The sequence below is a fragment of the Crocuta crocuta genome, unplaced genomic scaffold (genome assembly GCF_008692635.1).
Source record: "Crocuta crocuta isolate KB4526 unplaced genomic scaffold, BGI_CrCroc_1.0 scaffold791, whole genome shotgun sequence".
Taxonomy (NCBI): domain Eukaryota; kingdom Metazoa; phylum Chordata; class Mammalia; order Carnivora; family Hyaenidae; genus Crocuta; species Crocuta crocuta.
In genome coordinates, this window is record NW_027532408.1 from 600,525 (window position 1) to 614,616 (window position 14,092).

Here is a 14,092-nt window from a genome sequence, read left to right on the forward strand (position 1 = left end):
TAACAGTCCTCTGAATATGGACGCTATTGTCTCCGTTTAGTAGATGAAGAAGCTGAAGCTCAGAAAAGGTAAGTAACCTGCTTAACTAGTAAGTTGCAGAGTCAGAATTTGAACCCAGGGAGTCTGACTCTGAAGTTGGGTGGGTGGGGTGCATGTGAATGTTGTTATCACAGCAAAAGGCTGCTGTGGCTGCTGGGTTACTAGGTCAGAGCTGGAAAACATTTTCTTTTGAAGTTTATAGGGTTGCATTGATTTTTTTTTTCAAGAAATTAACATTTTGTATACCAAAACATCACTGATTTTAGGTACGCTATTCTTTTGTAATCTAGTAAGAGAAAAACCCTACTGATAATTCCCATGACACAGTCCTCACGCCGATGATCCTGGGTGTGAATCGATCACACCAACCTCTGTGGCTTTGAAATGTTTTTCCCCTGTTCCAAGGGAGGCAGTGTCCTCTGCCTTCATTTTTGTGGGTTAGCATCTCACAACCATTCTTTTGTCCATTCATCATGACAAAATGTGCATAGCTTCATCTACCGATGAGTTTCTTCCTTTCTTAGGTCCCATGAAGCAGTGGGTTGTAACTTTGTAAGAAAATATGGCACCACAAAAATTTGCATTAGTAATAATCAACTAGATACCACACGGCTCTGTTTATGGGCCTTTGTGTGCACACAGCCACTTTTTAGTCCAATGCTGAATGGAGTGTAGCCATTTTGAAGGCTTTTTCAGTGGTATCAGTATAGGAGAAGTACCAACAGTGCACAAAATTCAGCTGAAATGGCAACAGTATGAGCAGGTTTAATCAATTCAGGTTTGTCTTATGTTTCCATGCCCCGTTCTTCTCCTGCAGTAAGGTTTCATCAGCCACCAAGACTTCCTATTGTAGGGTCACTCCAGAAGAAAGAAACATTTTCAGAAATAGATGACCCAGTAATTACGCTGATACAAACATGGACGTCAATACCAACTTTGCAAGTTGTCCTTCGGATTCTCAGCCCTTTTCTAGAAACTGATGGTCTCTGGGGCACCTTGGTGGCTCAGTCACTTGAGGGTCTGGCTTTGGCTCAGGTCATGATCTCGCGGTCAGTGAGGTCGAGCCCCTTGTCGGGCTCTGTGCTGACAGCTCAGACCCTGGAGCCTGCTTCAGATTCTGTGTTTTCCTCACTGTCTGCCCTTCCCTGACTCATACTCTATCTTTCAAAAGTGAATAAATGTTAAGAAAATTTAAAAAAAAAACTGATACTCTCTTACAAATCTGACTTGAATATTCATACAAAGCCTAGTTCTTTTTTTAATTAAAAAAATTTTAAACAGTTTTATTTATTTTTGAGAGAGAGTGAGAGAGAGAGAGTGAGCTCAAGCGGGGAGGGGCCAAGAGAGGAGACAGAATCTGAAGCAGGCTTCAGGCTCGGAGCTGTCAGCACAGAGCCTGACATAGGGCTCGAACCCACGAACCGTGAGATCATGACCTGAGCCAAAGTTGGATACTGAACCAACAGCCAGCCAGGTGCCCCAAAACCTAGCTCTTAAGTAATATTTTTTTGGAAGTATTCAATTCTCTTAGACTCTGCACCCCTCTCCTTTCCTGCCCCTCTGCCTGCAGTGACAAGTGGGCACAATGCTGGGTTACTTGGTACTTTTCAAGTCGTAAATCCTTAGACTGTTAGTATTTGGAGGGGTGGAGGGGATGGGCATGCTCTATCATTTCCTATCCTAAGAGCATGGACAGAGTTCTTAATCTGTGGTGGTTAAGTAACCCCTGGCTCCCAGGCCTAGTTGTTACTTAACCAGAATCCATTTTATCTACCATTGTTACTCTCCTACCCCTTTCTTCAAATGTCAGAAAAGTGCTAAACTATGGAGGATGAGATTACATCAAGGCTGGAAGCCTTAAAATAATTCTTCAGGGTATTTCTGGACCAAACGTGTGCTTGACTTCCTGTTGCTTTGTCTTTAGCCAAGCTCTGTGTTCTCCTTTTTAGGGTATTTGCCACTGACATGCTTCCACCCCTTCACCAGCTGGTTTTATCTCAATCTTAAAGCATTGAAGAGGCTTTCAGACTTGAGGTTGATGGAGGCCTCTCTAAAGAAAGGAATCTTACTAATTGACTCAAAATGGAAGAACTGGGAATCTAATGAGGTCTGAAATGCAGTGGCCATAAAGCTTGACTCTTGCCAGTATATTGTCAGTTTGTCCATGTGTTATTTAGGTGGGGGTGGGCAATAGCCTTTAGAGTTGCTTTACAAAGTGAAATAAACATGATGGGAAGCAGTATGGTTGTGTCCCCCCAAATCCACCAGTCTGGTTGCTACCTAAGTACCCTATAAAAAAGCAGTGGTCAAATATTTAGTCTAATAGGATTAGTTCAGTCCACTTGATGGGAATATACTTCTGTGGCCATAGGCAATGGCCTATATGGTCATGTCTAAACTGTGTCTGGATGGTTCTAATCACTAGGGGGTCCATCTTCTAGGGCAGACCTTCACTGGTTCTGTTTCTACTATCATTCTACCATTCTTAGGAGAATAATTACATAAACAATATAATTATTAGAAATAATAATTATTAGAGTCATGAGACCCTCAACCAGTATTGGGTCCTTCTATGTGTCAGGTACTTGGTTAAGGGCTCTATACATATATGTATTCTTCTAATTAATTCTCAAAGAAATTTTATCATGATAGTAGTGTTACTATATAGATAAAGAATAGATCCCTAAAGAGGTTAAATGACTTCTCCAAGGCCTCAGCCAACAAGGGGAAGGGTCAGGATTCTGAGCACATTAGAATGGCACCAGGGCGGGGCTGGGGGTACCCTAGTAGCTTTGATCCTCATTAGGCTGTGCCAAAGAGGGCTGGAAATGAGGTTGTCTACTTTGTCTGGAAAATGTTCTAGTGTTGGGCGGTCCTAAACAGTGCCAGAATATCTCTGCTGTGTATACTTGAAAAGTCCTAAGCTTCTGTAAAAAGCATTTTATGTATTGGGTATTCATCTGTCTGAATTGGTTTGCAAGGAGGCTTCTAAAGTCAACAGACTGTGGTATAGTTCTATTATTTCTCATTTGCTTTCTATTTTATTATCCCATTTTGTACTACTCTTAGAAGCTCATGTTAGAATTTGTGACTTCTAGAAATCCCTGCTGCTTGCCTTAATTTGGAACCAAAACCTCCTGTATTTACCCCTCCAGCTTTAAGAGTGAGTGGCACTCAGGAGCCCCAGGGATGCCTAGAGCAGAGGATCTGCCTTCTCAAACCCAACCATGTCACCTTCCAGCACGTTAATCATCTTTAATAGGCTAGCACACACCCTGGGGTTTCCTTTACCTGGTCAGAATGTGGACAACAGCTCTGTTCTTGTAATTCCACTCAATTTTCTTAACGTTAAGTGTATGTGTACTAATAGGGCTATACTTTCACTGAGGCAGCTTTCGTAAAGATGTATACGGTTGTAGAGGAAGCACTACTGGCAGTTCCTGTCAGTGCTACAACATAATTTCCCCCAAAAGGCCTGTGTTGCCTCAGGGCGTAAACTGGCACCAGTTCTCTTTGCCTGGCTTTAGATTTTATCTGTGAAGTGGCAAGCTTTTTATGAAACTAGACAGCGGGTTCCATTATTAATGTTTCTCAGTCTTTTCCTCTAATCCAGGTAATTTAAACATAGAAATAGGAAAAAAAAAATAAAATAAAATAAACATAGAAATAGGAGAACTCTTAGGATTTGGTTACTAATGATTGTCCTTTTTTTCATTAAAAATGTAAACTCCCCTCTTAAGGGTTTTGAAACCGTGGCTTTGGAGACGTGGGGGGGGGCCTATGGGGACCTATGGTATTGGTGAATGTGAATACTCGCTTTCAACAGAGAGCTCTCCACTGTGCCTAGAAGGCCCTGTACTTGCAGGACTGGAATCTCTCCTCTGCTCCATTCTGAGCAAACCACCTGTGACAAAAAATCTATCCGGTTGCATGGACAGAGCAGTGGATGAGCCTGACATTTTGTAGCGTCCCATCTTCTTTATGTTCTGTAGCCATGGGATTTTTCACCGGCCTTGAGAGCACAGAGCAGCATGTCTGGGTTTAGGTACTGGTGGTGATGAGGGAAAAGCCAGAGAGTTCGCCAATGAGGGTGAGATCTGAGAACATCACGGCATCTGGAGATAGAAATATATGGGGGCATGGAGAAGGGGATCACAGGTTTGGCTTCCATCTCTGGAGACAGAATTGGTGAGGTGAGCTTGGCAATCGGGCAGTAAAACTCAGAAGCCAGAGAGGCTTCCCTCGTTGTAAAATGAGAACTGGTGTGAGCATTAGGTGGTACAAGGTACAGAGATGCTGGCCAGGCAGGAGATGCTCAGAAGACGTTAGCCCCTCCCCACTCATGCTTTCCATACACTTCATCCAGATGAGGAATGACTTACCTGAGTGGCAGAGTTGGGGCTACACTGGGGATCCTTTTAGTCCTACTATGTGCTGCTGACCCTCCAGTTGGTTGCGCATGCTTTACAGATGGCACCAGGCTGGCTGGGTTGCTGAGCTCTTTGAGCTTCGGGGTTCCCATAGTTGCATCTACTTGTGTTGCTTTGTATACACACACAGTCTGTTGACATTCTCTCAGCCCTTCCCTGAGATTCTGTATCATTAGTGGTAGGTACCCCTGTAGAAGTTCTTCCAGTACCTATGTACTTATTTTAAAGTGTAATCAAAATGTGGCCTTTTTAAAGGCAGGAGTGTGGGGCGCCTGGGTGGTTGAGTCGGTTAAGCGTCTGACTTCGGCTCAGGTCATGATCTCACGGTTTGTGAGTTCAAGCCCTGCATCCGGCTCGGTGCTGACAGCTCAGAGCCTGGAGCCTGCTTCAGATTCTGTGTCTCCCTGTCACCCTTCTCCTCCCCTGCTAATGTGCTCGCTCGCGCTCGCTCTCTCTCTCTCTCTCTCCAAAATGAATAAACATTTAAAAAAATATATAGGGAGGGGTGTGCCTCCAATACTTGTCTATCAACTTCTTGTAGATTGAGCCATTTCCCCATCAATTTACATTCTCATGTCAGTCATTTGGGGGTCTTTTGATCTTCAGTTGTCAGGGGCAACTACTACTCTTTATTTTGATTTCTCTAGGCTGTCAGGCAGCTAATAAACCATAACCAACTATATAAGTGCACCGAGGAAGTTTTAAGGGAAAGGAGAAAGTCTTTTATAATACCATGATCCTATAATTTATATGTTGAACAGTATGATGTATGCCCTGATTTCTAAATCAGGGAACAAGAGTATTAGTTATAGCATGTATTACTATTAATAGGTGTTACCTTTCCCTGCTCCATATACTGATGCTTTGGTTAGAGTTTTCCCTAATTGTGATCAGCATGCCCTGCACAATGACTAGAGGTCTTGATGGACATAAAGCCTTATAGTGACCTCGTAATTGTCTTCAACCAATTGAAGGCTGTTTCTCTTTTGTTGAAGGTTGACTTTCTTGTCCTTTCCCCTTTATTAAGAAGAAATAAAGGGATATCATATACGTTAACATGTGTAAACTCGAGAAAGCTACATAATCTGAGATGATAAATTTTTTAGTTTGCATAAATTATTCAGGTATTCATTGATACGTTTCAGGAAGTTGCTTGGAGAAAAGTGGGTTGATCATTACTAAATACATTTTTATTTGAATACGTTTTACAAATTTTACTGGCTGCATTTTTCAAGCTTCTTTGTAAGTTTTCCCTTTTTCTAAATTTGGAAAAATCTGTGTATTTGAGCCTTGAAAAAGACAGTCTCTTAGCAACATATAAGGATAAAGAGGATCAAATTAAATAATAAGCATACTGTGATTTGTATACATTCTCCTGTTTTGAAAACTACCCTAAAGGTAGATATTTTTAAGCCATTTGTAACATTTGATAAACTTAAAAGGTAATAGAAACAGAAGTGATAGGTTTTTACTCCTCTGTGCCTTTTTTTCTTTATCTCCTCACACTGTATATATCTGCCCACTTGGAGAATGTACGTGGGCATTTATAATTAAGAATTAATCAAAACTGTCTGCATGGAGGACTTTCTGCTCCATACTTAATTAACTTAGAAAACAATGCCTTGTTAAGCAGATGGATCAGTGTTACAGAGAAAACAGAGTTCACTCTCATTTTAGACATCTTATAATGTTTCATTTAATTAACCTCGGAAACATTTTGTGTCCATTATGAATTCGTTGATGAGGAAATGCAGAAATGACTACTGTTCCCAGTTAAGGCTAATTATGACGCTGTATAGCGTAGCTCTTTTGCTTGTGAGGAATAGTGGGTAGAAGCAGAAGGGACAGATTTATAGTGAGCTGGATATCCAACAGGGACCCTGGCTGCTCTGCTGTATTCTGTTAGTGACAGCAAGCCACAGGGCCAATCCAAATTGAAGGGAGTGCTGGGGAAATGAATTTATTCCTTGATGGGAGGATTGTTTGCATACACAGGGAAGAAAGGAATTTCTTGTGTTCACCCTTGGTAATGATTTTTTACACAAAGGAGTATTCATTTATGCCTCAGGTACTGTCGTCCATTAATTCTGAGATAATACATTTCCCTCATGTTTTAGTATCTCTGAAATCAGGATGTGTCTTACTGTGTTTGTATCTTATCACCTTTGGCTAGGAAGCACTGGTACATTGTTGTCATTACCTGTGATTGGCAAGATGTGGACATAGCAATTGTGTTTGTATACATTGTTGGTAATACACATGTCCATGCTGGTTTCATATAGAAGATATTCAAAACCATTAAGTCTTGGTGCAACACTCAAAATACTTTTGCACAAAAAAGTCATAGAAACAGAGCAACAAGATGTAAATTTGATATTAGTGAAGCAAATTTTTGTTAGAGGAATGCTCACAGTTACTACTGTTTTGCAAATAACCAAGAGCTTTGAGGAACTTGGGACAGAGGATAAGTAGCTGACTCTAAGTTACAGAGTTATGGCAGAAGTAGTGCCTTTCAGATGATATATTATGCAGCTTGAGAAGAGGAGTAATCGGTAATCCCTTTAAATAGATGAAACGCATTTAAGCAATTAGTGGCTGGTGTGTCCAATTAATAAGTTGTACAGGAATATTGTTGAGGCATAGAACATCAATTTATCAAACTGTCTGCCAGCTCAGAACTGTAGTTATTTTCTGGTGGTTTGTGACTTGAGGGAAAATTGAGTTTAGACAGATAGGAAATGCTAATAAAACCCCAGCATTCTTGAAAAGGCTCTGTAATTTTTCTATAATGTTAAAGGTGCTGAAGAGATCAAGGTCATGAGCATGGGCTATGAAAAGCAGCCATTGCTGTGATATTTCACTCAATTGCTGTTGGCTGGAAGTTGCAACTAGAACTTAAACTGTAAAACAATTTGCAAGAAAGAGCTCTCCAAAGACATTATTGTAAACTGTGCACGTGTGTGCGTGTGTGTGGCAGTTTTAGTCATCAGAGACCTAAATCCTAGTTATCTGAAAAGCCTTTTGTGACCCCTGGTAAGAACAGGAAAGTACCAGCCTCCAACCTAGCATATTGAGTGTCCGGCAGCTGGAAGAACGTCTCAGACAACAGTGGAGTGTCAGGTTGAAAAACATAAGGACATCAGCAACTGAGTTAAAGTGATTCTGTTTATGAATACTTTATAACTGTTTATGTTACACTTGTCCTATGAAGATGTGTTGGGAGCAGCTTAACCAGTATATTGTCTTTTTGATGTAGCTATGTGAGTGAGAAGATCTATCTAATTATCTAAAAGCTTTGTCAATAATTCTAAAACAGTTCTAAGTGACAAGAAGACATTCTGTTCTAGCTTACCTGGTGGCATTATTTCTTCGTGTGTAAATGGATGGCTCATTTTATGATTGATTGCCTCTTAGACTGGATAAATATGTGTTGGGCACTGAGCCTGAAGTTGTTCCTTTCATGGAGTTTCCCATCTAGGTGTGATGGGAATATTTTACTCAAGTCCTGACGCATTTCAAAATGCGTTCTCACACAAAACGTATATAAACAACATAAGCACTTATATCCCTTTTCTGAAAAAATAAGTTCCAAATTGCAAACAGCCAAACCTTAAGGGAATTAAGGGTTAGACTTATTTTCTTGCCATTTTATATATGTGGGTCATCTATTCCCAGTTAATCAATAAGTGCTGAGTGTACTGTGTAGATCCCATGAATACCTACTGAAAGATTTCAAGATAAGGTGAAGCTTCAGTTGTTAAGGGCTGTTTACCTTTCAGGGACTGCTTAAAATGCACCTTCCTTGTTTTCACAATAATGCCTGCAGGAGGTAAATGTCCAAGAAACTTGATTTTTTTAAAAAAAAAACAAAAACAAAACAGACTTTATCTTTTAGAGCAGTTTTAGGTGCACAGAAATTGAGAGGGAGGTAGAGATTTCCCTTAAACTCTCTGTCCCCAAACATGCACAGCTTCCCCCATTCGCAACATCCCCCCGCCAGAGTGGTACGGTCATTACAGTTGATGAACCTTATCACCCTGAGTCCTTTGTTTATATTAGAGTTCACTCTTGGTGTTCTACATTCTGTGAGTTTTGACAAATGTGTAATGACATGTATTCACCATTGAAGTATCACACAGAATAGTTTCACTGCCCTACAAACCCTCTGTGTTTCACTGATTCATCCCTCCCCCAGCCCCTGGCCACCACTGACCTTCTTAGTGTATTCATAATTTTTGCCTTTTTAGAAAATGTTTATTTTATTATTTATTTTTGGGACAAAGAGAGAAACAGAGTGTGAGCAGGGAAGGGGCAGAGAGGGAGACATAGAATCCAAAGTAGGCTCCAGGCTCTGAGCTGTCAGCAGAGAGCCCGACAAAGGGCTCAAACTCATGAGCCAAGAGATTATGGCTGAGCTGAAGTTTGATGTTCGACCAACGAAGCCCCCCAGGCACCCCCATAATTTTGCCTTGTCTAAAATGTCCTATAGTTGGAATGATACATATATATTCAGATTGGCTTCTTTTATTTACTAATAAGCATTTACATTTCCTCCTTATCTTTTCATAGTTTGATAGCTCCTTTCTTTTTAGCACTGAGAAATATTCCATCATTATCTATGTGCTACCGTTGATCCATTCACTACACAAGAGAATCTTGGCTTTGGCAATTAGGAAGAAAGCTGCTGTAAGCATCATGTACAGGTTTCTATGTGGATCTAAGTCGCCCACTACACTGAGTACCAAGGATTGTGATTGCTGGACAATATGGTAAGAGTACGCATAGTTTTGTAAGAAACTACCTACCTTTTTGCATTTCCACCAGCAAGGAATGAGAGTCCCTGTTGCTCCCCATCCTCATGAGCAATAGGTGTTGTCTGTGTCCTAGATTTTGGCCATTCTAGTAAGTGTTTAGGTGGTATCTTGTTTGTTGTTGTCTTAATTTTTTTTTTAACATTTACTTATTTTTGAGAGCACGAGCAGGGGAGGGGCAGAGAGAGAGAGGGAGACACAGAATCCAAAGCAGCCTCCAGGCTCTGAGCTGTCACCACAGTCCTACGTGAGGCTCAAACCCACGAACTGTGAGATCATGACTTGAGCAGAAGTCAGATGCTCAACCAGCTGAGCCACCCAGGCACCCCTCTTCATTGTTATTTTAATTTGCATTTCCCTGATGATATGTGATGTGGAATACTTTTTTCATATGCCTATTTACCATCTGTTTATCTTCTTGGGTGAGGTGTCTGTTAAGGTCTTTGGCCCATTTTTTAAATTAGGGTGTGTGTGTGTGTGTGTGTGTGTGTGAGACATAATATTTTTATTACTAAATTTTAAGTGTTCTTTGTATGTTTTGGGTCATAGTCCTCTATAGATAATGTCTTTTGCAGGTGTTTTTTCCTCAGTCCATGGTTTGTCTTCTCATTGTCTTGACTATGTTTTTTGCAGAGCAGAAGTTTTAAATTTTAATGAAGACCAGCCCCCCAATTCTTTCTCTCATGGGTCAGGCCTTTGGTGTTGTATTTAAAAAGCCATCACCAAGCCCCAGATCATCTACATTTTCTCCTCTGTTACTTCTAGGAGTTTTATAGTTCAGTACTTTACATTTAGGTCTGTGATCATTTTAAGGTAATTTTTGTGAAGCATGTCAGCTCTGGTTCTGGATTCATTTTGGCATGTGGACGTGTAGTTGTTCCCATATTGTGTGTTGAAAAGACTCTCCTTGCTCCATTGTGTCTCTCGTGTTCCCCTGTCAAAAATCGGTTGACCATGTGGGTCTATATCTGGGTTCTCTGTTCCATTGATCTATTTTTCTGTTCTTCAGTATCATTCCATCTTGACTGCTGTAGTTTTTTAGTATGTCTTGAAGTTGGACAGTGTCAGGCTTCCAACTTTGTTCTGCTTCAGTATTAGGTCAGTCATTCTGGGTCTTTTGCATCTCCAGATGAACTTCAGGATCAGTTTGTTGACAACTGATAAAATAACTTGCTGGTGGGGCGCCTGGGTGGCTTAGTCGGTTAAGCATCCGACTTTCACTTAGGTCATGNATGGAATCTATAGATCGAGTCCAGAAGAGCTTCTATCTTGACAGTAATGAGTCTTGAATATTGAGAAAATTTTGATCTTGAAATTTTAAAAATCTTGCTCCAGAATGGATGTAGGTTGAGGCTGCACGTGGCCGGGCAACCAACCACTGTTAACAGTTTGAGTCGTCTTTTAAAGATGTGCTTCTAGAGCTTTTGGGCAGTTTAGTTTGAAAACCATGGGCAACAGTTACTACAAACCCTCTTTCATATCACATTCAACTTCCTGAAATTCTATTTTAGTGTTTAAGAATGTGATCTCTGGGGTGCCTGGGTGGCTCAGTCGGTTAAGCATCTGACTTTGGCTCAGGTCATGATCTCACAGTTCGTGGGTTCGAGCCCCGCCTCGGGCTCTGTGCTGACAGCTAGCTCAGAGCCTGGAGCCTGTTTCAGATTCTGTATCTCCCTCTCTCTCTGACCCTCCCCTGATCATGCTGTCTCTCTCTCAGAAATACTTTTTTTAAAAAAAAATTTAAAAGAATAAAAAATAAATAAAAAATAAAAAAGAATGTGAGCTCTGGAATCTGATTGTGGGTTTCTAATTCTTGCTGTATCCCCTGGCCTCACTCACAAGACTTCAGGCAAGTAATGTTTTAGTTGTGAAGTGGCATTAATTCTGGGGATTAAATGAAGTAATCAAGTAAGTGTCTTAAAAGTTGTTTATAAATCCTGAATTGATTTATACTTTATTCTCTCCTCTCTCTACCCTTCTTTGGATTCCTTCTAACTTGACTTTGAAACTGTTTTTCATAACCTCACCAATGACCTCCATATTGCAAAAACAGCAGTCCCTACATGGCTTATTTAACAGTATGTGGCTCAGTGGCTCGCTCCCTCCATGAAATAGTCTGTTCTTGTATTGGCTTCTCCAGTAATACCCGCGTGATTTTCTTCTCCCTCACTGGGATGTCACTACTGAAATTTCCCTTGTGGGCTCATCGTCCTCTGCTTGACCAGAGTTAGGCTCTAGATTCCAGTCTTTCTACTCCGTTATCTCTAAATACCGTTCATATGCTGATGACTGCCAAATACCTCCAGGCCTGAGCCCCATGTCCTTATAGAAACAACCTCTAGACTCCTCTTGGCTTCCTCATCATGGGTAGAGCTTTGGTTTTAGTGCCTTTGTTCCCTTTTCCCTAAATCCTACCCTTCCTTCCATTTTATACGTTTCAGTAAATGGCACCACCACCCACCTGGATGATGATGTAAAATGCTCAGGCATTGTGCTCTGTCCTCTCCCTCACCGCTCTCCCCTTACCAGCACATTTTTTGGACCTACCTCTAAAACAGATCCTATCCTCTTCCCTTTCTTTATTGTGCTTGACATCCCTCTTCTGGACTCCTAACCGAGCTTCCTAACTTGTCTTCCTGCACCTACTCAAACTGCCTTTTCTTCATACAGTTCCCAGAATGATCATTACAAATGTTAATTAGATTGTGTCACTGTTGCTTGAAATCCCATCAGTGGCTTCCAGACTTCCTGTATGGAGCCTGACCACCTCAGAGGTTCACAGTCTTCGGGCACCCTGGTCTCTGAAGGGGAGGAAAAATTCTTCTCTATCCTCAGATCTTCCGGCTGGACTAAGAATTAAATTTACATGAGACAGAGAAATCTCAGATGCGAGACTGATTTCCTGCTTTCTGGGAGGAGAGAAGAGGAGGGACTGAGTGCCCTCCTTGCTTAGGTGATTGATCTCTCAAGTAACTTTTATTTAAAATAATTAGTGTACAGGGGTGCCTGGGTGTCTCAGTTGGTTAAGCCTCTGACTTCGGCTCAGGTCATGATCTCGCGGTTCATGGGTTGGAGCCCCGCGACGGGCTCTGTGCTGACAGCCAGCTTAGAGCCTGGAGCCTGTTTCAGATTCTGTGTCTCCCTCTCTCTTTGACCCTCCCCTGCTCATGTTCTCTCTCTCTCTCAGAAATAAAATAAAACATTAAAAAAATAATAAAATAATGTACCAAAGTGGCCCATCTTAGGCCAGCCTGCCGTAGGCCCCCACACCTCCTTTCTGTCTCTTGACTACAGTAAACTTACCTCCACTTCAGGCTTGTGCAGTTGGTCTCCCCTCAGCCAGGAATATTGTCCTCAGCTTTGCCTGTGTTAAAAAACAAAACTCAACTGCGTACATTTTAAAGATCTTTTTGGATTTAGTCAGTGATTCATGAATTGGGCAACATCCCATCTGGCAAATAGAAAGGAGCTCCAAAGAGCTGTACAAAATGAAAGACTTTTATGGGCAGAAGGGGGCCGATAAGGAAGTTACTAGAAAATAGTGGATTGTTTCAGGCAAGGTCACCTTTCTTTCATGGGGATGGAAGGGGTCTTGGCAGGCAGATGACCTCCTTTGTGCTAACCAGGTAATTTGAGATTGACTGGTTCAAGATTCCACTCCTGGGAGATGCTGAAATTAACCTGGTTTGGTGACATGCCCATAGCACAAATGACTTTATTTTTAATAATCCCCCACTTTTGATCAGACGCTCAGATTCACTCTCATGGTATTTGTTGCCCTCTGTGTCTTATTCACAGGTCACGGTGTCAGGTTCACATTGGTCATTGTCTTCATTCCCTTTCTGACCTTTGAGTCTTAGGGAGATCATCTACTTGGTGGTGAGGGGCTCGGAGCATACATTTAAAGCCTTTGAGAGGATACATGTGCAAGGGAGACTATTGGGACTATTCCAAGCAGGGTAATTCCCAGTGTCTGGAGTGCACTTCGGAGTCCTGGTATACCAAGACCCAAACCAGTCAAAATCCTAGAAGTCACCCAGACACCTTGTTGAAGGAATCCCTTTCTTTTTTCTTTTAAGTTTTCTTTTTCATTTTTATTTTGAGAGAGGAGAGAGGGGCAGAGAGAGAGAGGGAGAGAGAGAATCCAAAACAGGCTTTTCAGTGCTAACACAGAGCTGGATGTGGGGCTCGAACCCATGAAACCATGAGATCATGACCTGAGCCAAAATCAAGAGTCAGCCTCTTAACTGACTGAGCCACCTAAGCACCCCTGAAATAATCTTTTTCTTAAGCAAGTGGCTTGTTCAGTAATGTTATGTAGCTGAGTGTCAACCTCTCCAGAAGAGTTAATCCAGGGGCAGCAAGTGGTGTCAGCCCTAGCACAAACACCTTGGTGTTCAGCTAAAAGATAACCAGGGGCTATCTTGTTATCAAGAACAACCTGGGCCAAAGAGTTTAAAGATTGTTATTGGACAGTAACTGCTTTATAGCAGCGGATCCTGCAGTATTTGCAAGAGTTAAGGAGAGGTTCCTGATCATAGGCTCATTTGTACTCACTCTTAACCAGGGAAGTAGGGAATCTGCCGAAGGCAGCTACTTTAGAATGTATTTTTTTTAATGTTTTATTTATCTTTGAGAGACAGAGAGAAACAGAGCACAAGCAAGGGAGAGGCAGAGAAAGAGGGACACAGAATCCAAAGCAAGCTCCAGGCTCTAAGCTGTCAGCACAGAGCCCAATGCAGGGCTCGAACTCACAAACTGTGAGATCATGACCTGAGCTGAAGTTGGACACTAAACTGACTGAGCCACCCA

General features: G+C 41.6%; 1 protein-coding gene and 1 non-coding gene across 2 annotated transcripts in view; both read left to right on the plus strand.

Moving 5' to 3' along the window:
* Positions 1-14,092, plus strand: part of PPM1H (protein phosphatase, Mg2+/Mn2+ dependent 1H) — a 259,966-nt gene that overhangs the window by 35,138 nt on the left and 210,736 nt on the right. The gene's annotated exons all lie outside the window — the stretch shown is intronic.
* Positions 10,817-10,901, plus strand: TRNAQ-UUG (transfer RNA glutamine (anticodon UUG)). Its single transcript has one exon. It is a non-coding gene; the product is annotated as a tRNA-Gln (tRNA).